Source organism: Schistocerca gregaria, chromosome 3 (assembly GCF_023897955.1).
Source record: "Schistocerca gregaria isolate iqSchGreg1 chromosome 3, iqSchGreg1.2, whole genome shotgun sequence".
In the NCBI taxonomy this organism is placed as follows: domain Eukaryota; kingdom Metazoa; phylum Arthropoda; class Insecta; order Orthoptera; family Acrididae; genus Schistocerca; species Schistocerca gregaria.
The window spans coordinates 752153128-752178385 of NC_064922.1; positions in this window are offsets into that span (position 1 = coordinate 752153128).

Sequence of the window (25258 nt, forward strand, 5' to 3'; positions counted from 1 at the left end):
ATCGCCTGCCATTACCAATGTATCACGCCAACCCAGGAAGAGAGGAGTGACTGTCTCTGATAAGAAGGTCGAACGTTCATGGTGACGACACTAACAAGATGGCGTATAGACACTGACGATCCTGAAGCGCCGGCAGGGTTGGCCGAGCGGTTCTGGGCGCTACAGTCTGGAACAGCAAGACCGCTACGGTCGCCGGTTCGAATTCTGCCTCGGGCATGGATCTGTGTGACGTCCTTAGGTTAGTTAGGTTTAAGTCATTCTAAGTTCTAGGGAACTGATGACCTCAGAAGTTAAGTCCCATAGTGCTGAGAACCATTTGAACCATTTTATCCTGAAGGCACTAAATGTGAAAGCCATGCCTCTGGCATCATGAATATAGGCAATTGAATCAGCGAGGATACCGTCACGTAAGAGGATCGTCACCCTCTACCAGTAGGGAAAGCATGAGAGACATGTGCTGCAAAACCATGGGGAGCACAGAATGTTGCAACTTGCACCTCCTGATGGAGAGCTATGTCAACGTCCACGGCATAGAGCATGTCATGGAGTAAATGTTGCGTATGCGAATAGTGTTGATATTGACCATAGCATGAGATAATACTGGACGGCTGCCATCGCCAGGAGGACACGTGATTCAAACAGGGGGGTAATCACAGGGAACTCTCTTTTAGGCTCCCACGGAAGGGCCCGTCATCAGTGTGACGGGGAGGGAGCCAACCCCACCAAGTGGGGTCCATCGTTCTGTACACTTCCAGAATGTCCATCGTCAGCATCGACGTCGTCCGCCCAGGAGACATACTTGTCACCAGGCCGGTTCAATGGAACATTATCAGAGGTGTGCCCACAGATAGCGTCAGACACAGAAAGTGAGGCTACCGCATCAGAGGCAGGCGGGGGTGGTCGATGTCCGGACGTGGACGCTGACTGGAGATGGAGGCAGGGAAGGACGTCGCGTCGTCAGCTACAGGGCATCAGAGGACAGCGCACCATCAGTAGCAGAGTCATCCTGTGCAGACTTCCGATGGACGCAGTCATCAGAAGGGATACGGCGCTGTCTATTCCGTTTAGTCGGCGACCGTTGCTTCCCAGCAGGCTATTCCGTGTCGGATGGCGGACGGCTATCGTCCGACATGGGGCCAGATGGCAGAAACGCGGAGATAGGAACAGCTCCATGATCAACAACCATGAGGTCGAGACAGGCAGCTTGTTCCTGCTGACAGTAGTCGTTCATTTGTATTGCCTGCGGCAGGGGTGTAGGAGAGACAGGCGAAACGTCCGCCGTGTCGTCGAGAGGAGCCGACGCCGGTACTGACTGATTCAGAGGGGGCGTAGCAGGCAGCACCGCCACAGACGCGTAAGACAGAGGTACCACAGTGGGCGCCGCATTAGGAGCGACGTCTCCGATCGGCGTCTGAACCAGTCTATTTGGGAGACATTCAGAATGCGCGTGGCCTTCTTGGCCACAACCTGAACAGGCGCGCGCCTGGCCATCGTACATGACGACAGCCCTGCAACCGGCAATAGCCAAGTTGGAAGGAACGTGTTTCCGTAGTTCAATTATAATCTGATGAGCACCACTGAGGACACGGTGCGCTTCGAACGTCTTCCACGTTTCTGCTACGTGACTGCCGACGTTGCCGCAAGGTTTAAAAGCGGCCACCACAACATCCGACGGTACTTCAAACGGGAGTTCGAAAACCCGCAACGTTCGGAGGGCAAAACCAGAGTGATCAACCACGACAGTCCCTCTATGTCGGTCAGAGTATCGGAAGTTGAAATCGTTAGCGTGACGCTGCACAACGTCGACGCACAGCCTCGTCAATCGCCAGCTTTATGTACGCAGTAGTACTGAGGATCGAAAAATGTATTGCGAGAACATCTTGTGCCGGAAGACGCGTTTCTTCATATACAAGACTTTCAACATCACACGCCTTCGGTCGTTTGTGATCTAGCGTAAAAGTTTATTTAATTGTCGCTTGGCGGTAAGAAAAAGCCATGACGATCAATGAAATCGGACTCGGAAACAAGCCACTACGCGGATGAAAACAAACGCGCGCTCACTAGCAAGTAGCAAAACAAGAAAGACGGAAACAAGGAGCGTGTACCCCACCCCAGCCAAAGGCCGACTACCCCTAGACCATCGGTACGATTGTACGACGGTTATATGATTAACTAGTAACGTAGGAAAATTTGTGCGAGCGGTCACCTTAAAAGTTTTGACTATCGGTACACGACTCATGTCCCGACCCAAACTCTCATATGTCTTAGTTTCTACGTCCCATAATGCTTGCATGCAAACCGAATGATTCTCGAGCTGGCCGGGGTGGCCGAGCGGTTCTAGGCGCTACAATCCAGAACCGCGCGACGGCTATGGTCGCAGGTTCAAATCCTGCCTTGGGCATGCGTGTGTGTGATGTCCTTAGATTCGTTAGGTTTAAGTAGTTCTAAGTTCTAGGGGACTGATGACCTTAGAAATTAAATCCCTTAGTGCTCAGAACCATTTGAACCATTTGATTCTCACGCAGCGAGAGTCATTGTTCTGCTCGTCAGATTGCCTTGCTTTGGGGTTGAAGACGGTAGGGCAGTGTCTATATTTTACAGTGTCTATATAGATAGATGCAATGTTGCATCGTACATGCATGCATGGATGGCAATGAAAATCTCACCAATAGATGGCGCTGTCAGGGTCTTAAAGTAAATTTGGTCGGCTACAATTGACAGACGAATCGCAATACGACGGCTATGGTTTGAATTACATATGTCGCCATTTGTACTATCCACTTTGCATGACTACATAACTTCGGTAGTCAACAGTTGTGGCACTGTTAGGTAAGACCTTCCACCGAAGCTAGGGCGTACCGTATCGGATGGGAGAAATCGGTTTTTAAATATCCTGAGGCCAGAAACCGCACAAACAGCAAAATGACGTCGGTTTTTAATTGTCCTGGACCCAAAACCCGCATAGGAAGCAAAATGACATCCGTTTCTAATTGCAGTGCAGTATGCTGCCACGAACTGAAATCAAGAAACAACATATTCCACAACACATCAGTGTGTCGGTGGCTACGTTCAGAATGCGTTGCTAGGTTCGTAATATCAGCAACGAACGCAACATCATTCAGATAACCTCGCAGCCGGAAATAACACGGATTAAGATCAGATGACCTGGACAGTCAGGCTGTAGGGACCTGACGGTTTATAATTCTAGTATTTCCGAAACTCCTATGCTGCAGGCGCTTCATTTGCTGTACAATGGGCGGAGGAACGCTATCTTCCATAAAAATGATACTCCACACACTCTCTCTCTCTGTCTCTCTCTCTCTCTCTCTCTCTCTTGAAGGGTTGGAATGACGCTGGTGCGCAAAAGACTGTAACAGTACAGGTTACGGAACACGCACGACTCATCTCCTCGAAAAAATACAGCCCTAGAATAAACGATACCGTCAACCCGAACCACACAATCACCTTTGCAGAATAAAGTGATACAGGTTGATGTGCGTGCGGATTTTTCGTTGCCCATATTCTGCAATTTCGCTTATTGACGTGTTCTTGGAAACGGGCTTCCTCTGCCCACAGAATCTTCGATGGCCGTTCATTGTTCACTTCCACACGATCAAGAAATTCCAGACCGAATCGTGCTGGCAGGTCAACAGGAAGGAACCTCTGAATATGGGTGATTTTGCATGGATAGCAGTGCAGGATGTCGCGTAGGATTTTATGCCCCGTGCCGGCAGGTATGTTCAACGTCTGGTCAGTTCCCTGTGCACTTCATATTTTCACGCCACCGTTCGATCAATCTTGCAATGCTGTGGCCACATCTTCGACAGACGTCGGATCAACTACTTTCCTCCCTCTGCCACATTTCATTTCAAAATAACCTGTCGTTTCCATTTTTCCCACATAGCGTTTCTCTCTGCGTCAATAACATGCAGCTGAAATTTGACGTCATTCTGAGCAGTGGTCGTTTTCATACAACGTTTTGAAACTGTAACTTTAGTTATGGATACTATATATATAAACAAACACTGTCCGAACTGGCATTGAAGGCCCGACGGTACCGATGCCGTGTCATCCTCAGCGCTTAGTGTCAGCGGATGCGGATACAGATGAGCATGTGGTCATCACACCGCTCTCCCAGCCTTGCCAGTTTTCGTGTCCGGTGTCGCCGCTTCTCAGTCAGGTAGCTCCTCAACTGGCCTCACAAGGGCTGAGAGCACCCCGCTTGCCAACAGCATTCAGCAGGCCCGGACGGTGACCCATCCAATTGCAAGCCAACAGCGCTTGACTTCAGCGACCTGACAGGAACCAGTGTTACCACTGCGGTAAGGCCCAACTATATTCAGTGCTAACCGATGAGTATTGGTACATAATAATTGTTGTTGTGGTCTTCAGTCCTGAGACTGGTTTGATGCAGCTCTCCATGCTACTCTATCCTGTGCACGGTTCTTCATCTCCCAGTACCTACTGTAACCTACATTCTTCTAAATCTGTTTAGTGTATTCATCTCTTGGACTCCCTCCACGATTTTTAGCCTCCACGCTGCCTTCCAATACTAAATTTTCGATCCCTTGATGCCTCAGAATATGTCCTACCTACCGATCCCTTGTTCTAATCAAGTTGTGCCACAAATTTCTCTTCTCTCCAGTTCTGTTCAATGCCTCCTCATTAGTTATGTGATCTACCCATCTAATCTTCGGTATTCTTCTGTAGCACCACATTTAGAAAGCTTATATTCTCTTCTTGTCCAAACTACCAGGTGATAAAAAGGTCAGTATAAATTTGAAAACTTAATAAACCACGTAATAATGTAGACAGAGCGGTAAAAATTGACATACATGCTTGGAATAACAACCCATATTGTTAGAAGCGTAAAAGATCTCTTGCGTGCGTCGTTTGGTGATGATCGTGTGCTCAGCCGCCACTTTCGTCATACTTGGCCTCGCAGGTCCCCAGACCTGAGTCCGTGCGATTATTGGCTTTGGGGTTACCTGAAGTCGTAAGTGTATCGTGATCGACCGACATCTCTATGGATGCTGAAAGACAACATCCGACGCCAATGCCTCACCATAACTCCTCACATGCTTTACAGTGCTGTTCACAACATTATTGATCGACTACAGCTATTGTTGAGGAATGATGGTGGACATATTGAGCATTTCCTGTAAAGAACATCATCCTTGCTTTGTCTTACTTTGTTATGCTAATTATTGCTATTCTCATCAGATGAAACGCCATCTGTCGGACATTTTTTGAACGTTTGTATTTTTTTCTGCTTCTAATAAAACCCAATGTCATTCAAGCATGTGTGTCAATTTGTACCTCTCTATCTACATTATTCCGTGATTTATTCAGCTTTCAAATTTATTCTGACTTTTTGATCACCCGGTATTTATCGTCCATGTTTCACTTCCGTACATGGCTACACCCCATACAAATACTTTCACAAACGACTTCCTGACACTTAAATCTACACTCAATGTTAACAAACTTCTCTTCTTCAGAAACGCTTTCCTTGCCATTGCCACTCTACCTTTTATATCCTCACTACTTGGACCATCATCAGTTATTTTGCTCCCCTAATAGCAAAACTCATTTACTGCTTTAAACGTCTCATTGCCTAATCTATTTTCCCGCAGCACCACCCGATTTAATTCGACTACGTTCCATTATCCTCGTTTTGCTTTTGTTGATGTTCATCTTATATCCTCCTTGCAAGACACTGTCCATTCCGTTGAGCTGCTCTTCCAGGTCCTTTACTGTCTCTGACAGAATTACAATGTCATCAGCGAACCCCAAAGTTTTTATTTCTTCTGCATGGATTTTAGTTCCTACCCCGAATTTTTATTTTGTTTCCTTCACTGCTTGCTCAATATACAGATTGAATAATATCGGGGATTAGAGTTCGGATTTTGAATATTTTGCATATCATTTTTATGGTACCTGGTGTTTTACGAATTATGATATTTTGGAGGTACTAGGCTACTTTAAATTCTAATTTAAAATGCATATAGTTGCATATTTTTCGCGTTTGAGCATATTATTCCCATATTTAGAGTAAATGGCCGTAAAGATGCATATTTTTGACATTTAGAGGTCATATTGAGGTTCACTTTGTTCCCTGACAACCCAAGAACCTCCTAGAATATTAGGCCAATAAATTTCCAAAGTGAGATAATACAGGACGAGCAATCAGAATAAAAGCCTTTCAGGTAATCGTGGGTAGCTTACGGAGGAGCATAATCTTGTTTTTCCACTTAGGTAGTCTCTGCGATAACGATGCTAAAGACGTGCGATGGTTCATTGTTGCAAGGTGGATTATCAGAGTAGAAACGTGCTTCGGTATTTGTTACCAGCAGTTAATGCGTGTTCAGGTCGCTCACGTGATCTCTGCAGTGTGCTAACAATGTCCTACTAGCTATTGTTGGCATTTCGGAATATGAATCATTCTTGCATGTGTTTCCGTGCTGTTCACATCGACTCTTTGCTGCCTCCTCCAAATTACGAATATGCCCAGGCCAAAAACCATTAATTTACCGAAATCGATCGGGAGCGATTGTGTTTTCACAACAGACGGGAAAATAATATTCTGCCAACTATGTGAAAAAGAGGTAAGTTTAATTTTTTTTCGATAATTTTTACATGAAATTAAAACAATTATTAAGTTCATTTGTAAATTTGCTTTCATGTTTTCTATGTATGAATGGGTAGGAAGAGAAAACACCTTTAGGAATTACCTTCAGCGTTCATGCAAATTAAAAGAAAATGCTAAATGTTGGGAGGGGATAGAAGTTCCAAATTCTAGAAACTTATTTGTAGTCTTAATTCACCATCTCGTGGGTACATACTGTTCTCTTATATTTTTGTACAATTGTACGTACTTATTGATATTTATTCACTTCTCCAATGCTTTAGGCCAAGGTTGAAAAAAAATTCCAAATGGATCAGCATAAAAAGACATCTCAGCACCAGAACAACGTAACCAAGACATGGTTAAACACTTCACAGCAACTATTGATCTCATTTTCGAAGCACATGGACCACAACAATGTGTTCAATGAAGATCTTTGCGAGGTTTTAATAAAAGCAAACATCCCCTTCAATAAGCTGGATAATGAAGGATTAAGGACCTTCTTGAAAAAATACACAGGAAAAAATGTTCCGCACTAGTCAACGCTCAGAAAGAACTATGTGGACCCATTGTATGAAAAGATAAGGTTTTTCGGTAATTTTTATGAACGTAGGTATGTGAGAGACAATGGATGTAATTTGGTATATACATGGGCTAAAATAATAGTCGTTTAATGTTTAAAAACTCTAAAAATGAATTTAAATGATGTCTGAATGTTTATTTTTGTAAAATGAACATTGTTACTTGAACATAAAAAACCTAATTTTAAAGTGAGTGAAGTTTTTCAAGAAAGGAAAAGACAAATGAAGAAAGGACTTGAGAAGGAAACAGTCTGCTCGAAACGTTCACTGAAAAAAGAAAGTTAATTAATTTTTAAAGAATATAATTTTTATGTGAATTAAGCGACTATTATTTTGGTCAATGTATATACATGAGAAAATAGACAAAATACAGGTAGGTGCTAAAACGGTTATGGTTTGTTTTTGTGCGTATGTGTCTTATGTAGTGTCCACATGTTTATGTCTACTTTTTGTTTTAGTTTCTCTATTACAGACATTGGAGAATATTAGGAATGACATTGGTGATTCTCCAGTCTGGCTATCCGTTAATGAAACCACTGATTCTTGCGGTCCGTATATGGTGCACGTCACAGTTGGAAAACTCTCTGCTGACGAGGCTGGACGAGGACACCTCATACTGTGCAGAGAAGTGGAACGAACGACACACGTCACGATTGCATGTACAGTCCACTAAGCATTGTTTAAGTTTCGCCAATAGTGAATAGTTTAACATAAATTATAGGTAATATAAGAGTCCAGTTTTTCACATCATATCCCTAGTTTTTCACATCATGTCCCCAGCCAATAACAAAATAGTACAAAAAAATGTAAAATTTGTAAAATCCTTTGATTTTCTTTCGGCTTGCTATTGAGAAGTGAAGATCAGATACGTGGAGAGAACAAGGGTTTGGCTATTGTGACGGATAGTGCCGCAAATATGCTGAGGGCAGCCGAGTGTCTCTGATTGTTGTACCCTAAAATTATTCACCTCACGTGTTTGGTTCATTGCATCCATCGAGTTGCTGAAGAGGTCAGAGCCACATTGCCAAAGGTCAACAGCCTTATGTCTTCGGCAAAGAAGGTTTTCATGAAGGCGCCAAGTCGAGTGAGAGCTTTCACGACTGCTCACCCTGACTGTCCCCTGCCACCTGAATCAGTCTTGACGACGTGAGGAACGTGGATTTCAGCTGCAAACTATTATGCATACAGCCGCAGAAAAGTTGAAGAGGTATGGATGCGTATGTAGTTCTGAATAAATTGAATAAGCAAAGAAAACAGACACAACATAGAATTCCAATATTAGGCTTATTTCTCGGCACAGTAGTTTTCAGCTTGAAACCGACATTCACTAGATTACTAATTTCTTGTCCCAGGTCCTAAAGGGCTTTGAAGACAGAGAAAATTATGCCATACCAAAAGCCAAGGGCGCTCTGAAGAATTCCAGCGTATTATACATCCTATGTTTCATCCGAGTGCACCTGGGTGGCCTTCCAGGTCTAACTGAGAAACATGAGACTCGTAACATGAAAGTTACGTAGGAAGTGCCTCTTGTCGAAGGACTCAGGACACAGAGCAAGAGTCGGCCAGGTCCGATCGGCGAGAGACTTAGAAGAAAATTGGATGTACTTCTTCGTAGAAATCCTGGTTGGCCGACGATTCGGAAGGTTGCTCAGTTACTGGAAAGAGAGAAAAGCGCCGAGAATGTAGATGATTTCACGTCGTCTGATGTCGCTGCTCTTAAATTTTCACCCATAGTGTCATGTGATGTTGAATGATCATATTCAAAATTGAAAATGTTATTATATGACCACAGCATAATTTTTCATGTAGGGAATATGAAAAAATCGTTGGTAGTTTAAACAAAATCTAATTCTTAGAATTTACCAAACTTATCGAGTAAGTGCCTATGTTATACTTAATTTTATTCATTGAATTATAGCCATTATTGAAAATATTTGATGGTTATTCAATAATTTTTCCAAGTAAGTTGCATATTTTAAAGAATTTATCTAAGAGAAATGCATAATTAAATAATTTTAGCTGCGCATTTAAAGTCATATACTGGCAGTAACAGCATATTTTAACAGCATATTTCAAGGAGCTTTGGCGCATATTTATAGGGTTTTAAGTGCATATCGATCCGAACACTAATAATAATAGCTATGGTCAATTATTCCCCATGCAGCGGCAATGCCGCGAGTGCGCGGCTATTGTTGCGAAATCGTGCACTCGCTCTCCTTTCAATGGTGGTCGAGACCACTTGTACCCGACAAGAGACTCCTGCGACGAGTTTTCAGTTGAATGGGCAACAGCGGAGACCAAATTCATCTCGGCTCATTTCGCAGCCCGGTTATAGGTATTACTGCTATTCTGTGCAATAAATTTCGCGCTTTGCGTACCTTCCAATTTCCAATAAATTTAATAAAGTTTTTCCTACTGCAATGTGTACGCACAGCAAATAAAAGCCGGCCGGTGTGGCCGAGCGGTTCTAGGCGCAACAGTCTGGAACCGCGTGACCGCTACGGTCCCAGGTTCGAATCCTGCCTCGGGCATGGATGTGTGTGATGTCCTTACGTTAGGTAGGTTTAAGTAGTTCTAAGTTCTAGGGGACTGATGACCTCAGAAGTTAATTCTCATAGTGCTCAGAGCCATTTGAACCATGTTTGAAGCAAATAAAATTTCGTTATTTGCTACCCTTCGTGGTGTTTCAAGTTTTAGTCATCATCAGATCGCATCTATCTCATCGAAAAGTGAGAATGCTGTTTGCCAATGACTCACTGAGAGCTACTGCTCTTGCTGTAGGGACCTACATTCCACAGGAAATTTCTCATTATAATTTAGGAAATTTGTTAATTAATATTTTAACAAAATAAACACATAGAGCAACAATAACACGATCGGTATGGACCAAACATTACTCACTGTGCACATGCATCGGATGGCTAATTATGTAAGACAAAGCAGGTTTTCCATCAGCCACGCGGGGGTGCAACTGCATATTGCGATTAATTTTTGAACGAATGCTGTCTGTCGCTTCAGCACCACCTTGGCGGATTGCTTTAGCTGACTGAAGAACAAGTTGCGATATCAATTAAGTTAACGATTTCAGCTGTCTACTTACAAAGATTAGTAGTACCCTGTTAGTCATTGAAGCTAAAAACTTTAATGTGAGGCTTTGCAGACTCAGTTTGTAAGGTGTCAGGCAAATCCAACACCTTCCATGAAAATCCTGACATGATAAGCAAATCCAGTAGTATGTCACATAGCTCCAAATAAGTCGTGACATTAAATCAACCAAAGTAATACGAGTAACGAGTGAGCAAATGGAATACCACAGACTAACACAAGAATGCCTAAATGCATGTCGTACCTTCCCACCGTGAGACCGACGCAGTTCGGAGGGGAGAAACGAGAACAGAAGCCGAGAGCAGAATCGTGTTTAAGCCAGAAGGCCCTACGATAAGGGACGGACTGGACACCCAGCTAACCATTAGGACGACACCACCCGCAAGTTTTAGCGTGAGACTTTTTCGCGTCTCTGTTACATTAGGACCACCCCCAACCCATGTTAAAAGATAGAGCTCTCCAGAAGAACAGTATAGATCTTACGATAACGCTAAAAGGACCACACCAGCTGCAGGTTTTAGCGTGAGACTTTTTCGCGTCTCTGTTACGTTGCAAACTTTAGAAACATTGCCCCACTACGAAAAGTATAACGTTTCTCATTGGATAGACAGAATTTTTGTAGGCGGAGCTTAAGGTTAACATTGAGATCCTGATTGGTCAGATGAAAACACAGCCAGATACTTTCTTTTTAAACCAACTACGGTAAATTGTAGTAAGGAGAAGTTAGGGAAGAGTTAGTTCCGAGACTGCGAGCTGGATGGCTGCTGCGCCAGCCGCTGCCGCCCTGACGCTGCCTGAACGCGGACAAGGTAATGAACGCACACGATGCCGCATTTTTGAGCGCATAAGGCTTCACTCAGAATTGCAGAAGTCTCGTCTGTTACACCCCCTTTTTGCGTAATACTACTGTCGATCGTAAATTAAAGCTCATGGTGTTCACATTTGCCACTTGAAGTAAAAACCTGAAACTCGATGATTTCTCTGTTATGTAATTATTGAAAAGCCACATCAGCCACTGTAATTTACGACAAGTTAGATAAGTAATTAAAGATAATTGAGGGTCACTGTAGACCATTTTGATAGTTTTCTCTTTTGTGAAACTTAATTTAAACCTAGATTATACACTCCTGGAAATGGAAAAAAGAACACATTGACACCGGTGTGTCAGACCCACCATACTTGCTCCGGACACTGCGAGAGTGCTGTACAAGCAATGATCACACGCACGACACAGCGGACACACCAGGAACCGCGGTGTTGGCCGTCGAATGGCGCTAGCTGCGCAGCATTTGTGCACGGCCGCCGTCAGTGTCAGCCAGTTTGCCGTGGCATACGGAACTCCATCGCAGTTTTTAACACTGGTAGCATGCCGCGACAGCGTGGACGTGAACCGTATGTGCAGTTGACGGACTTTGAGCGAGGGCGTATAGTGGGCATGCGGGAGGCCGGGTGGACGTACCGCCGAATTGCTCAACACGTGGGGCGTGAGGTCTCCACAGTACATCGATGTTGTCGCCAGTGGTCGGCGGAAGGTGCACGTGCCCGTCGACCTGGGACCGGACCGCAGCGACCCACAGATGCACGCCAAGACCGTAGGATCCTACGCAGTGCCGTAGGGGACCGCACCGCCACTTCCCAGCATATTAGGGACACTGTTGCTCCTGGGGTATCGGCGAGGACCATTCGCAACCGTCTCCATGAAGCTGGGCTACGGTCCCGCACACCGTTAGGCCGTCTTCCGCTCACGCCCCAACATCGTGCAGCCCGCCTCCAGTGGTGTCGCGACAGGCGTGAATGGAGGGAGACGTGTCGTCTTCAGCGATGAGAGTCGCTTCTGCCTTGGTGCCAATGATGGTCGTATGCGTGTTTGGCGCCGTGCGGGTGAGCGTCACAATCAGGACTGCATACGACCGAGGCACACAGGGCCAACACCCGGCATCATGGTGTGGGGAGCGATCTCCTACACTGGCCGTACACCTCTGGTGATCGTCGAGGGGACACTGAATAGTGCACGGTACATCCAAACCGTCATCGAACCCATCGTTCTACCATTCCTAGACCGGCAAGGGACAATGCACGTCCGCATGTATCCCGTGCCACCTAAAGTGCTCTAGAAGGTGTAAGTCAACTACCCTGGCCAGCAAGATCTCCGGATCTGTCCCCCATTGAGCATGTTTGGGACTGGATGAAGCGTTGTCTCACGCGGTCTGCACGTCCAGCACGAACGCTGGTCCAACTGAGGCGCCAGGTGGAAATGGCATGGCAAGCCGTTCCACAGGACTACATCCAGCATCTCTACGATCCTCTCCATGGGAGAACAGCAGCCAGCATTGCTGCGAAAGGTGAATATACACTGTACTAGTGCCGACATTGTGCATGCTCTGTTGCCTGTGTCTATGTGCCTGTGGTTCTGTCAGTGTGATCATGTGATGTATCTGACCCCAGGAATGTGTCAATAAAGTTTCCCCTTCCTGGGACAATGAATTCACGGTGTTCTTATTTCAATTTCCAGGAGTGTAGATATGATATGGCATAGGTCATCCATCGATCCATTGTAGAACTTGGAAATACAATCAGGGAATATTCGTTCCCATTTTTGTTGAACGCAGTTGGTTTTTACCATCCTGTATTAAAACATCTTCTTTTATCAGTAGTACAATTTATACACAATATTTTGTGAGTAGAATAAAATTTCCAATGGTAAACTTAACTGCTTTTTCGACGTTATTTTACCAGCTAATTAAAAATAGGAAAGCCTTGAACCCCTTCCACTAAATTTAGTTAGTATTAAGATTCTTTTACAGGGAGTGCAGTGGAACTAACGCTGAAATCATTAAGTATTTGGTTATATTATCGCTAGTCTCACTGAACTCTTCTGAATTCTACATGTCATGTGTGGTCTGGCGTTTCCTTACCAGCAACAGATCCCAGGTTCAAACTAGTCAATTCCCTAAAAACATTCTCAGAGCGTCGTTGCGCGAAAGTGGTAGGGAGACACGATATAGTACAAACAGACACCACCATGAATGTTTAGAAGCTGTCCACATCTACCTAGGTACTCCGCTGGCCAGCACAGAGTGCATGGCGGAGGGTACCTTGTACTACTGCTAGTCGTTCTCTTTCAAGTTCCACTCTCAGATGAGGCGGAGGAAAAACAACTGTCTATATGGCTCTGACAGTCAGTCTCAAAGTTTCTCAATAGTACTTCGAGAAAAGCCCGTCGTTTTCTTGCAGGGATTTCCATCTGAATTCACGGAGAATTTCCGGACTATTCGTGTTTTGATCGAACCTGTCGGAGCCAAATCTGGCAGCACGCCTAACCGACCTGGTTGGGATCACATAGAGCCGAGCAGTATTCACGAATGAGTCGCACAAGTGATCTATACGCGATCTCCTTCATAGACGAACTACACTTTCCCAGAATTCTCCCAATAGACCGAAGTTGTGTATTCGCCTTCCCCTTCGTTACCAATCTTAAGTTGGGCGCAGAGTCAAACGCTTTCCCGGAAATCTGGAAGTATGGACTCTGCCTGTTGCCCTTCATACACAGTTCGCCGAATATCGCGCGAGAAAAGGACGAGCTGTATTTCGCACGAGCGCCGCTCGCTAAATCCGCGCTGATCTGTGGACAGGAGCTTTCCTCTCAAGGAAATTCATTATGGAATGTTGGAAAAACGACATTTAGTCCATGGAGTGAGTGGCTGCTATTTTTTAATTTTTTTTTTTTATTTATAGGCGCAATCGCATTCTTATGACATAGTCATAACCGGTTTCGGCCATAGAATGACCATCTTGAGGTTCTAAAGGCGGCATTCACTTAACAAAGGATCATGCGTCTACAAATAAACAAAACATTTATACGAAATTCATTATATTCGAATTTAGAATACTCTCACGATTCTGCAGGGTACCACGTTAAGAACAGTGGTACTTAGTTTTGAAGGTACATTCTTTTTCCCTTCTTATGTGCTGCGTTCGACAAACAATGCAACACATTATTTTTCGGCCAATTTCGGTTGAAAAAAATGCAGAATCTGTTATGGGCCCCTATAGCTTCATGAGGATCCGACAGGTGGTGGCGCTACACGCAACCTTCAAAGTGTCGCCTGTAACGGAGGTGTGTTCCAAGCAATCCATCGTTGAGTTTCTTTTGGAGGAAAACCAGAGCATCGTAGATATGAATGTGCACTTGCAGTATGTTTATGGGGACCCGCCAGTGACTAAAAGCACGGTGAGTTCTTCGCCGAGGCTTCGTCATCTTCGCAACAAGGTCGCGGAAATCTGTCTGTTCTCTTGCTTGCCAGCCGGCCGCACACAGCTATGATTCCTGCATTCTTGGAACGTGCAGACACTCTCATTCGAGATGATGCATGGATCACAATCAAATACCTCGCTGTTCAACTGGACGTCTCTGTTGCCAGTGCTGCCACCCTGGTCCACCAATTGCGGTACTCAAAGGCGTGTTGCCGGTAGTTCCTCTCCGCCTAACAGAAGACCATAAAGAACAACTAACGACCATTTGTGCGGAATTACATGCGTGTTACGAGCCCGATCCTGATACTTTTTTGTCGAACATCGCCACAGGCGATAAAAGACGGGTTTATCACTTCAAAGCGGGAACAAAACGGCAGTCCATGGACCGGCGTCACATCATCTCTCCTTCCAGAAAAACTTCAAAGCCGCACTGTCATCCGGTAAACTCATCGCGACGTTCTAATGGGCCTCTGAAGGAGTCACTCTGATGTTGTGCCTCATGGTGCAACGATCATCTCCGAAGTATATCTTTCTACCCTCAGAAAAGTGAAGAAACAGCGTGTTCAGCGGCACAAAAGTCAACGCAAGGCCTCACAAAAGTCTGCGAACCCGAGAGGAGCTCACAAACCTTCGACGGATATTCTTTCTTATCCATCCCACAGCCCGGATCTCGTACCTTCCGACTACCATCTGTCTGGCCCAATGAAGGTTGCTGCTTCAAATTGGTTCAAATGGCTCTGAGCACTATGGGACTCAAAATCTGAAGTCATGAGTCCCCTAGAACTTAGAACTACTTAAACCTAACTAACCTAAGGACATCACATACACCCATACCCGAGGCAGGATTCGAACCTGCGACCGTAGCGGTCCGCGGCTCTAGACTGAAGCGCCTAGAACCGCTCCCCTACACCGGCCGGCCTGAAGGTTGCATTCCGTGGGAAGCAGTGCATGGATGATCCGATGGTCATTGATCCAGCAAGACGTTGGCTCTGACGCCCACCTATATAGTGGTACCATCCTCCCAGTAAGGTGCCGCAAGGCGATCGCATTGTACGGATATTGTGATGTAAAACAGGGTTTTGTAGCCAAGAGTGGGGAATAAATAGTGCATCTTAATCCCAATAAAACCAACGTACTTTCAGGAAAAAAATGTGGTGTGTTACTCACTAAACGCCTCTTATATGTACAGGAATCACCTCCGTTTTTTTTTCCCAGTCACTAGGGACTTTGCACTGGGCGATAAGTTCGATAAATGCAAGAAAAGTAAGGGAGGGGGCCAACGCCATAGAGTTAGAGCCGAGCCTCGCGCCACGTTTAGCTGCCCGAGCCAGCCTGCACCGCGTTCCATTGCCCGCACCGCGGGAAGTTGAGCTCGGTTTTACCGGGAACAGAGTGCGGGGGCCGCGATGCGCTTCTCGTGCCGCAGCTCCTTCCGGTATCCGGACGAGCCCAACAGGGTTCGGTGCAACAAGAAAACAGGAAGCTCTGGGAAGGCGGCAATAACGCGCCATACATGAGTGGATTTGCTTCCTGAATCGTTGGAAATGAGGTCCAATGCTTCTTAACAGAGCATAGGGGAACGATGCGAGAGACCCGCACCGCCGTACTAGGCAACGTCCTAATGGAAATGGTTTGCCGTTGCCTTCCTCCAAAAGTAACTGGGATGAATGACGATGATGAAGACGACACAACAACACCCAGTCATCTCGGGGCTGGTGAAAATCCCTGAAGTCGGCCGGAGTGGCCGAGCTGTTCTAGGCGCTACAGTCTGGAACCGCGCGACCGTTACGGTCGCAGGTTCGAATCCTGTCTCGGGCATGGATGTGTGTGATGTCCTTAGGTTAGTTAGGCTAAAGTAGTTCTAAGCTCTAAGGGACTGACGACCTCAGCAGTTAAGTCCCATAGTGCTCAGAGCCATCTGAACCATTTGAACCAAAATCCCTGACACCGCCGCGAATCGAACCCGGGACCCCGTGCCCGGGAAGAGAGAACGCTACTGCGAGACCATGAGCTGCGTACCCTTTGAGAATAGTGAAGGTTTTGTGGTGCGGCGGGTAATTATCCAGACTGGTCGTTACTTCGTTATGTCATTATGAAAAGACAAATTGTCTCTCCGTGCTTTACACATACCTTCGCCGTTCACAAGAACCTGAAAACAATTTTTGCGGTCAGTCAGAAAGCGGTGGAGAACATACTGACTATAATTTCTAATCTGTAAATCCGCATTACTCTTTGTGTTGGCTGAAGGAAAATGTTCCTGCGTACAACTTTCTCGCAGGATCAGGAACTATGACAATAAATGAAAGCTTTGAGCTTTAACTGACTGATATATTCCGTAAAAGTTCATATGCACAAGTATAATAATATCCTTAATAATAAAAATAATATCCTGTGAGAAACAGCACTATTAACAGTTCAGAGGTGACCTCTGAGGGAAGTTCCAAGTAAAACAGTCTATCACCCTGCCTTATGAATTTCACTGCAGTGGACAACTTTTAATGCTCAGTTCTCTGGCGTTTTCAATCAGTCATGAGGCTGAAAATGCATGCAGGACACAACACCAGTAGGGAGTGCCCACTGCAGTGGACTGTGCGCATATGCAGCCTCAGGACTGATTGAAAATGCCAGAGAAGCGACCATTAACAGTGTTCACTGTAGTGGACGCTATGCGCCACAGGGTTAATTGCTCGCCTTAAAAGTGGAAAACAATCTGACCACTTGCCACGCGGTTTTTTCAACATTACGGCCGGCGCACAAACAGTCACTTCCGTGAAAACTAAATGATCCATGACGGTGTACAGTCCTTGGGAGTTCACTTCCTACTTTTTACGGAAAACGCATTCAAGTTTGCCCAGCTCTGACGACATCAGAGGCCCAGCGAATGCAGGCATTTGACTGACGTGAACAGATTGATATCTCGGTGCAAAGCGTCTCTCGTTTGTGCTCCTCTGGCCGTATTTATACGTGAGGGCAGCGGACCGCCAAACGCAACATCTGTTATTGACTGCCCTATTCACAGGTAACAGTATCTAAATAGCCCCTTTCTCAGACATAGTAATTAACAGCTCCGTCGTTTAACAATTTGCAATCTTCTTAATTTTTATATAATAGAGTTCCGTTTGCTATAGTTACTCAGAAAGTTTTAGCTCGACTGCATTTAAACCTTGTTGTTGTTGTCTTCAGTCCTGAGACTGGTTTGATGCAGCTCTCCATGCTACTCTATCCTGTGCAAGCTGCTTCATCTCCCAGTACCTACTGCAACCTACATCCTTCTGAATCTGCTTAGTGTACTCATCTCTCGGTCTCCCTCTACGATTTTTACCCTCCACGCTGCCCTCCAATGCTAAATTTGTCATCCCTTGATGCCTCAAAACATGTCCTACCAACCGATCCCTTCTTCTAGTCAAGTTGTGCCACAAACTTCTCTTCTCCCCAATTCTATTCAGTACTTCCTCATTAGTTATGTGATCTACAGAGCTAATCTTCAGCATTCTTCAGTAGCACCACATTTCTAAAGCTTCTATTCTCTTCTTGTCTAAACTATTTATCGTCCATGTTTCACTTCCATACATAGCTACATTCCATACAAATACTTTCAGAAACGGCTTCCTGACACTTAGATCTACACTCGATGTTAACAAATTTCTCTTCTTAAGAAACGCTTTACTTGCCATTGTCAGTCTACATTTTATATCCTCTCTACTTCGACCATCATCAGTTATTTTACTTCCTAAATAGCAAAACTCCTTTACTACTTGAAGTGTCTCATTTCCTAATCTAATTCCCTCAGCATCACCCGATTTAATTTGACTACATTCCATTATCCTCGTTTTGCTTTTGTTAATGTTCATCTTATATCCTCCTTTCAAGACACTGTCCATTCCGTTCAACTGCTCTTCCAAGTCCTTTGCCGTCTCTGACAGAATTACAAAGTCATCGGCGAACCTCAAAGTTTTTACTTCGTCTCCATGAATTTTAATACCTACTCCAAATTTTTCTTTTGTTTCCTTTACTGCTTGCTCAATATACAGATTGAATAACATCGGGGAGAGGCTACAACCCTGTCTCACTCCTTTCCCAACCACTGCTTCCCTTTCATGCCCCTCGACTCTTATTACTGCCATCTGGTTTCTGTACAAATTATAAATAGCCTTTCGCTCCCTGTATTTTACCCCTGCCACCTTTAGAATTTGAAAAAGAGTATTCCAGTCAACACTGTCAAAAGCTTGCTCTAAGTCTACAAATGCTAGAAACGTAGGTTTGCCTTTTCTTAATCTTTCTTCTAAGATAAGTCGTAAGGTCAGTATTGCCTCACGTGTTCCAACATTTCGACGGAATCCAAACTGATCCTCCCCGAGGTCTGCATCTACCAGTTTTTCCATTCGTCTGTAAAGAATTCGCGTTAGTATTTTGCAGCCGTGGCTTATTAAACTGATAGTTCGGTAATTTTCACATCTGTCAGCACCTGCTTTCTTTGGGATTGGAATTATTATATTCTTCTTGAAGTCTGAGGGTATTTCGCCTGTCTCATACATCTTGCTCACCAGCTGGTAGAGTTTTGTCATGACTGGCTCTCCCAAGGCCGTCAGTAGTTCTAATGGAATGTTGTCTACTCCGGGGGCCTTGTTTCGACTCAGGTCTTTCAGTGCTCTGTCAAACTCTTCACGCAGTATCGTATCTCCCATTTCGTCTTCATCTACATCCTCTTCTATTTCCATAATATTGTCCTAGAATTTCTAGAATGAGACTGGCAGTAGAACTTGACCTCTAAACTGCCTCTTTAAGATTCCTTGTATTCAGAGTTATTTACAACAATCCTGAAACTTTGTACAGCTGCGTTATTGCATTAATGTAATCGAGTGCTGTAATTAGAACTTTATATTACAAATACAAATGACATTTAATCTATTATGAGTAATGGCATTGTCGTTCCAAATTCTGTTTTTATTAAATACCTTGAAAACCACTTGAGCTAGGTTAATGGTATCATGTAGTTAATGTTTTTACATCAAAGTGAGGTTACATACGAAATTTCATATTTCTGAGTCCAACATTTAACGTCTTCAGATTTCCGTAAAAAATATCGATTTTGACTAACATATTGTTCTGATCAAGTTGAGAAGTGCAACGTTGAGCTGTGATATACTCTTACATATTCTGAGCACTATTTAGATTTCTAGTTTTATTATTTAGCGCCACTTATTTTTTTCCTTAAGATCGTATATTTTGCATAACATATTCATTTGATCATTCTGAGACCTTACAGTGTTAATATTAACATAGAGAAGCATACACTGACTAAATCTGAAAAAGGTATTTTAATTTTTAATTTCATTCTTAGATATTGTGCAGTTCTTTGTATGTTAAGCACAGGCGCGTTATGATGACGTGGCGCTGGTAGTAAGCCCTGGCAGACCCGCTCGCTTCTGTACCTCTCACAATGATACAGCGTTTCTTTCGTCTCAGTTTCAGGAAGAGGGTGTTCTTGATCCTTCATAAACAAAAATAATTTGTAATAGTTGCAAAACAATGGATCTAACAAAGTAATGGGTAGTACAACAATGAACATAGTACAAGCAATTTTGTTTATTTCTTTATGCCATTCATCCTCTCTTTGCAATACCTCTGTATTTCTGAGCTTTTTTCTGAAACATGATCTCAAATTTTGTAACTAAGTTTTTATTACATTTTGGGACAGAATTGGAATATCTTCCAGAAATGTTGAAACCACTTTTTTTCTTGTAATGTTGCTAGGTCATTTTCCACAAACAAGTTCTTTTTCGCTAAAGTTTTATTAGTTTTTCGTCTAGAAGCAAACCGCAGCTTGCTGGTACGTGAAAAAAAAACACAAGGAAATTCTACGACTTTCTAAATGTGCCCTTCGCAGAAATCCGGACTCGCGCGGCCAGCTAATGAGGCTGAATCGATAGTGCCGGGAACTGTAGCTGACGGCCTCAGCGTCGTGTCTCCACTAATGCACAGGCGGAGACAGCAGGTGTTCCAGAATCCGTCGGAAATATCCGTGGCCCGTCCCTAAAATACGCCAGTGTGCGGCCAGCTAATGCAGTCCTAGGCAGACAGTTCTGCGCATGACACTCAAGTGATCACAGTGGAAGCAACTCGCAGCTGTTTTGGTTTTCTTCATATATCTTTCGGTTTATCGTGTATGACTATTATTGTGATTACTATGTCAGAAAAGCAAAGTTCCTCCAGGCGTTCAAGGACAACAAAAAAACGGCTGGGTAAGGAAAAAGAAGCTTCCCTGAAACGGGAGGAGGAAACCTACATTTGTCTGAAGAAATCAGGAGTTATTGTGATACGGCAAAATTTTACAAAAGTTGCAAATAATCATAATAAATCTACAGGTTCTGCAGAGTGCATTAGCTGTCGTAAGTCGTTAGTTTTCATTGAAGGCAGAACCAGTACCCTGTTGCGCTACTTCAATACCTGTAAATCGTCTCCTAATATCAATTCCATAGTAGTAGCAACTGTCCGGCATCTGCAGAATCCATTTTTCTGCAGAAGAGTATAAGAGCATGGGCAAGAGATCTGCAGCCTTTAGGGGGAGTTGCAGGGAAAGGTTTTGAGGATCTTGCGCATATGTTGCTAGAAACAGAGGCACAGAGCCCCACTGAAATTGCATGAGACTTACTTTCTCACCCATCAACAATTTCTTGCAACTTCAAAAAAAAAAAAAAAAAAAAAAAGCAGACGAATACAACGTCCTCCAAGGATTGCAGGATACTGAGGCTGGCGAGTGCGGATGTATACTACTGACTCGTGGACAGACACTAAAACACGCATTCACTCTCGAGAGATTTGCAGTGAAAACATCGGTCCTGTTTTATTGTGGAGCTCCCGCCTAATATGGAGAAAAATGCCACAAATGAACGGGAAGGAATTTAAACTAACATGAGAAAGCTAAGGACATTTACAAGTCATCTGTTGAGTGTTACGTTCGTTACCAATGAAAGGGCAAATGTGAAAAAGACGAGAAATATTGTCACATTCTCGTAGCACTGTCCTATCGTTAAAAGCAACCAAATATATCGAAACTTATTTAAAACCGAGTGGTCATATGAAAGACTCGCGGTTGCAGTTTACCGTAAAGCAGCACGTAAATACTCGCTGGAACATTTTGTGTGTACCGGCCGTGGTGGCCGAGCGGTTCTAGGGGCTTCAGTCTAGAACCGCGCGGCTGCTATGGACGCAGGTTCGAATTCTGCCTCGGGCATGGATCTGTGTGATGTCCTTAGGTTAGTTAGGTTTATGTAGTTCTAAGTTCTAGGGGACTGATGACCTCAGATGATAAATTTCATAGTGCTCAAGAGCCATTTGAACCATTTTTTTAACTTTGTGTGTCACGTTAAAGTCCGTGTTTATGCAGAATGGACGAATTGCTGAATTTTACGTGAATGCGGGAAAATACGCTTGTTAGAGAACTGACGTTACCACGTAGTTGACAAATTAATTCAGTTTGTCGGCGTATTTCAAGAGGCTACTAAGCTATGGATGCTGACAAGTGGTCCGATGTTACAGGTACTTGTGACGTGATTCTATGAGCTACAGAAACGCTGTGCTGAGAACGCAACGGATAGTGAGGTAAGCATTCCCATATACGTAAAACGATGCATGTATACACAAATAAAACTCATAGTTTTGGTTATATATTTTAACCACTCAGAACTGAATGGGAGATCGTGTTTAATGAATACAGCGTGCCTCAATATTGTCAATCATTTGCAGGAGTCCGCCCCTGGTAGTTGAGTGGTCAGCGTGTCGGAATGTCACGCCTAACGGCCCGGGTTCGATTCCCAGCTGGGTCGGAGATTTTTCTCCGCTCATGGACTAGGTGTTGTGTTGTGTTTATCATCACCATTTCATCCCCATTGACACGCAAGTGGCCGAAGTGGCGTCAAATCGAAAGACTTGCACCAGCTGAACGGTCTGCACGACGGGAGGCCCTAGCCACAGGGCACTTCCCTTTCCATTTGCAGGAAATAGCACTGCTGAGAGCATGCACTCTGAATCTGTTAAGCGAAATGTGGAAATAAAACCAGTGCATTTGCTCGCATTATTTCTAGTACTACATCTGAAGCAACTCTCAATAACTGAGAGTTTATGCAGCAGCCCGTTCCACATGTGTTATACTTCAAGATAAATGCGATGTTGTGTAGGTTTGGTAGGTAAATACTTTTTCAGTACTGATGTCCTCAAAGGTTGGTTGTACACTAGTGGAAAGACGTAAATTCCTGTGAACAGTGCACCAAATTTGTTAGCAGCTACGCGATATAACGTATTTATCCTGCCTGTAGCCATGTTTGTAGAATGTCTTACAGAGGACGAGGCCTCTGCATCGATAGCTTCAAAAAGTGCAGAGAGTGTCTTTCCATCATGGACGGAGGAAGAGAAAACTGTCGACGATGTTTCCATGCATCTATTGACGGGAAAGCCAGATGATGGACAGTTATTTCTGGAGTGGTGGAAATCGAGGGGAACAACTTACCCCAGATTGTCGCAATTGGCGTGAAAACTTCTATGTATTGACGTCCTGTCTATAGTTCCTTTAGTGAGAGGGTATTCAGCAGAGCTGATCATGTAATTACCAATAAACATTATGGAATATCTACAATAAAAGTGAATGATTTGCTTGTGCTGAACTGCAGTACCATTGGGACATTCAGATACATTTCGATAACTTTCTGTTTTTGTTATCATAAATCTCTGGTCTTAATTGCTTTTTTCAACAATAAATTCATCCACAAAGTCGTTAATGGCTCTAGCGTACAGCTGTAATGTCATTTACATAATTTTGCAGATACGTAGGAGCAGTGGATCCTTATCATTTTCCATCTGTGACCCCCTTGTATATAAATCTAAAACCCTTAAAAAAAAATATACTACATACTATAAGATGCAGGTAACTGATTTCCAAGAAAATGACTTAACAGCCCTGTTGCCTTCATAAGGTTGACAATTACGTTGTATCACACGATAAGGGCTGATGTAGACTTTTGCGCAATGCGTAGGTCTAATAAGCAATATTAAAGTAATTCACACATTTCTGTTAATTTAAAAGTTTTCACTATGGAATTAACTAGCTAACCCTTTCTTGGAATTCGATGAGAAGGATTTCTCCACTTTGTTTGGGATATAAATTTGAAATCAAGAATCACAAAAGTTAAAGACTGTGTCAAATAACTTTCGGCAAAAAGTTTGTTTCTGTTTTTATATTTTATATAGTTGTAGGAATGAAAAGCCTTGTACCATGAATATGTGGACGAGACAGTTAATAAGGCAGTTAGGGCTTTATTAGATACCAATGGGAACCCAGCCTTTAAACTCAACCAGAAACTTACCGGTCACAAAAGTTGAAAGTGTTTCCAGCTCCTTCAAAATTTCTGAAAGTGTTCTCTTGATATTTTCGTCCGAAGAAAGATAAATTTATACTAGCAAATCGTGAAGGGCACTAGATTTGGTTGGAATACAAACAAATTTTGCAAACTCTAAGGCTCTCCACGAACGATTCTATACGATTTTGCGCAGCACAGAGGTTTCTGTTTGGTCCCTAAAGTTAGAAATTTAAAATGTTGACTTTTTTGAAAATGTTTGCCAAATAAGCCACATTTTGAAGGCAGACTTAGCCTTAAGAAAGCTGTGGTTGGTGAGAAAGAGATAAACTACATAAAATACGAGAACATTTCTGCGGCGGTAGAAACCATCTAACTACTGTCTTTATCAATAAAATCTTTTAAATACTTGCTATTGCGTCATAAAATATTGTAGAAATTCTGTAATTAGCAGAAGACAATGAATATAAGGATTTTTATGATGCTGTTGCTGCCGTTGAATAGCAATCCAACCGAAAGCCGGCACTCCCCAATAAAACTTGAATCGGTGAGAGATTAGGTTCGTAATGAATACTCTGCTCTCGACGGAAATTCTTATCGTCGAAACAGGAGATATGTAGTCTGTTGTATGTTGCCTTTCATAGTATTTGACGGAGTGGAACCGCTGTGTACGTAGGACAGGACTGATGCAATTCATTTACATAGTCGAATCGTTATTAATACATAAACCATTTTTAGAAATTAAAAGCCAACTGCTAATAAAGAGTTGGTAGACAAGCTCTAAATTTATGAATGTCACCAAAATGTATCAAGAGCAGCAGAAGACGCTATCCAGCTCGTTCCACCTTTGTAAACATTATCAAATGACTTGGCGAGACTGGAAGTTTTGACAGTAGAACGAAAACCCAGTCCAAGATGCAAATTTTTACTTTTTATTCATTCGATGACTAGTTTTGGGCCGATACCCATTTTCAAACCGTCATAACATAGTCGAAAATAGCATTTCCGAAGATGTCAAAACTGTGCAATGAATATTTACAGTGCATGCAGTTTTGTCCCTGGAAAACGTCTATGAAGGAAGACTTCAACCAGCAAAGCTGCAGAAGTAGTGTTTGTGGCATTTCTGCAATAAGGTCGCATACCAATTCTGGTCAGATATAAAGAGAGTTTGGAAAACCAACGAAAGATTCTCTTCATAGTCTTCATGTTCTTCATATATATATAAATATTGTCTATTCCATACATCCCTAAATCACATTGTACTTGATACTGTAACTTTAAAAAAGCATTATGGTGCAAAATAAATTGCAAAACAATAAATGTAGCGGCAGTATTAGATA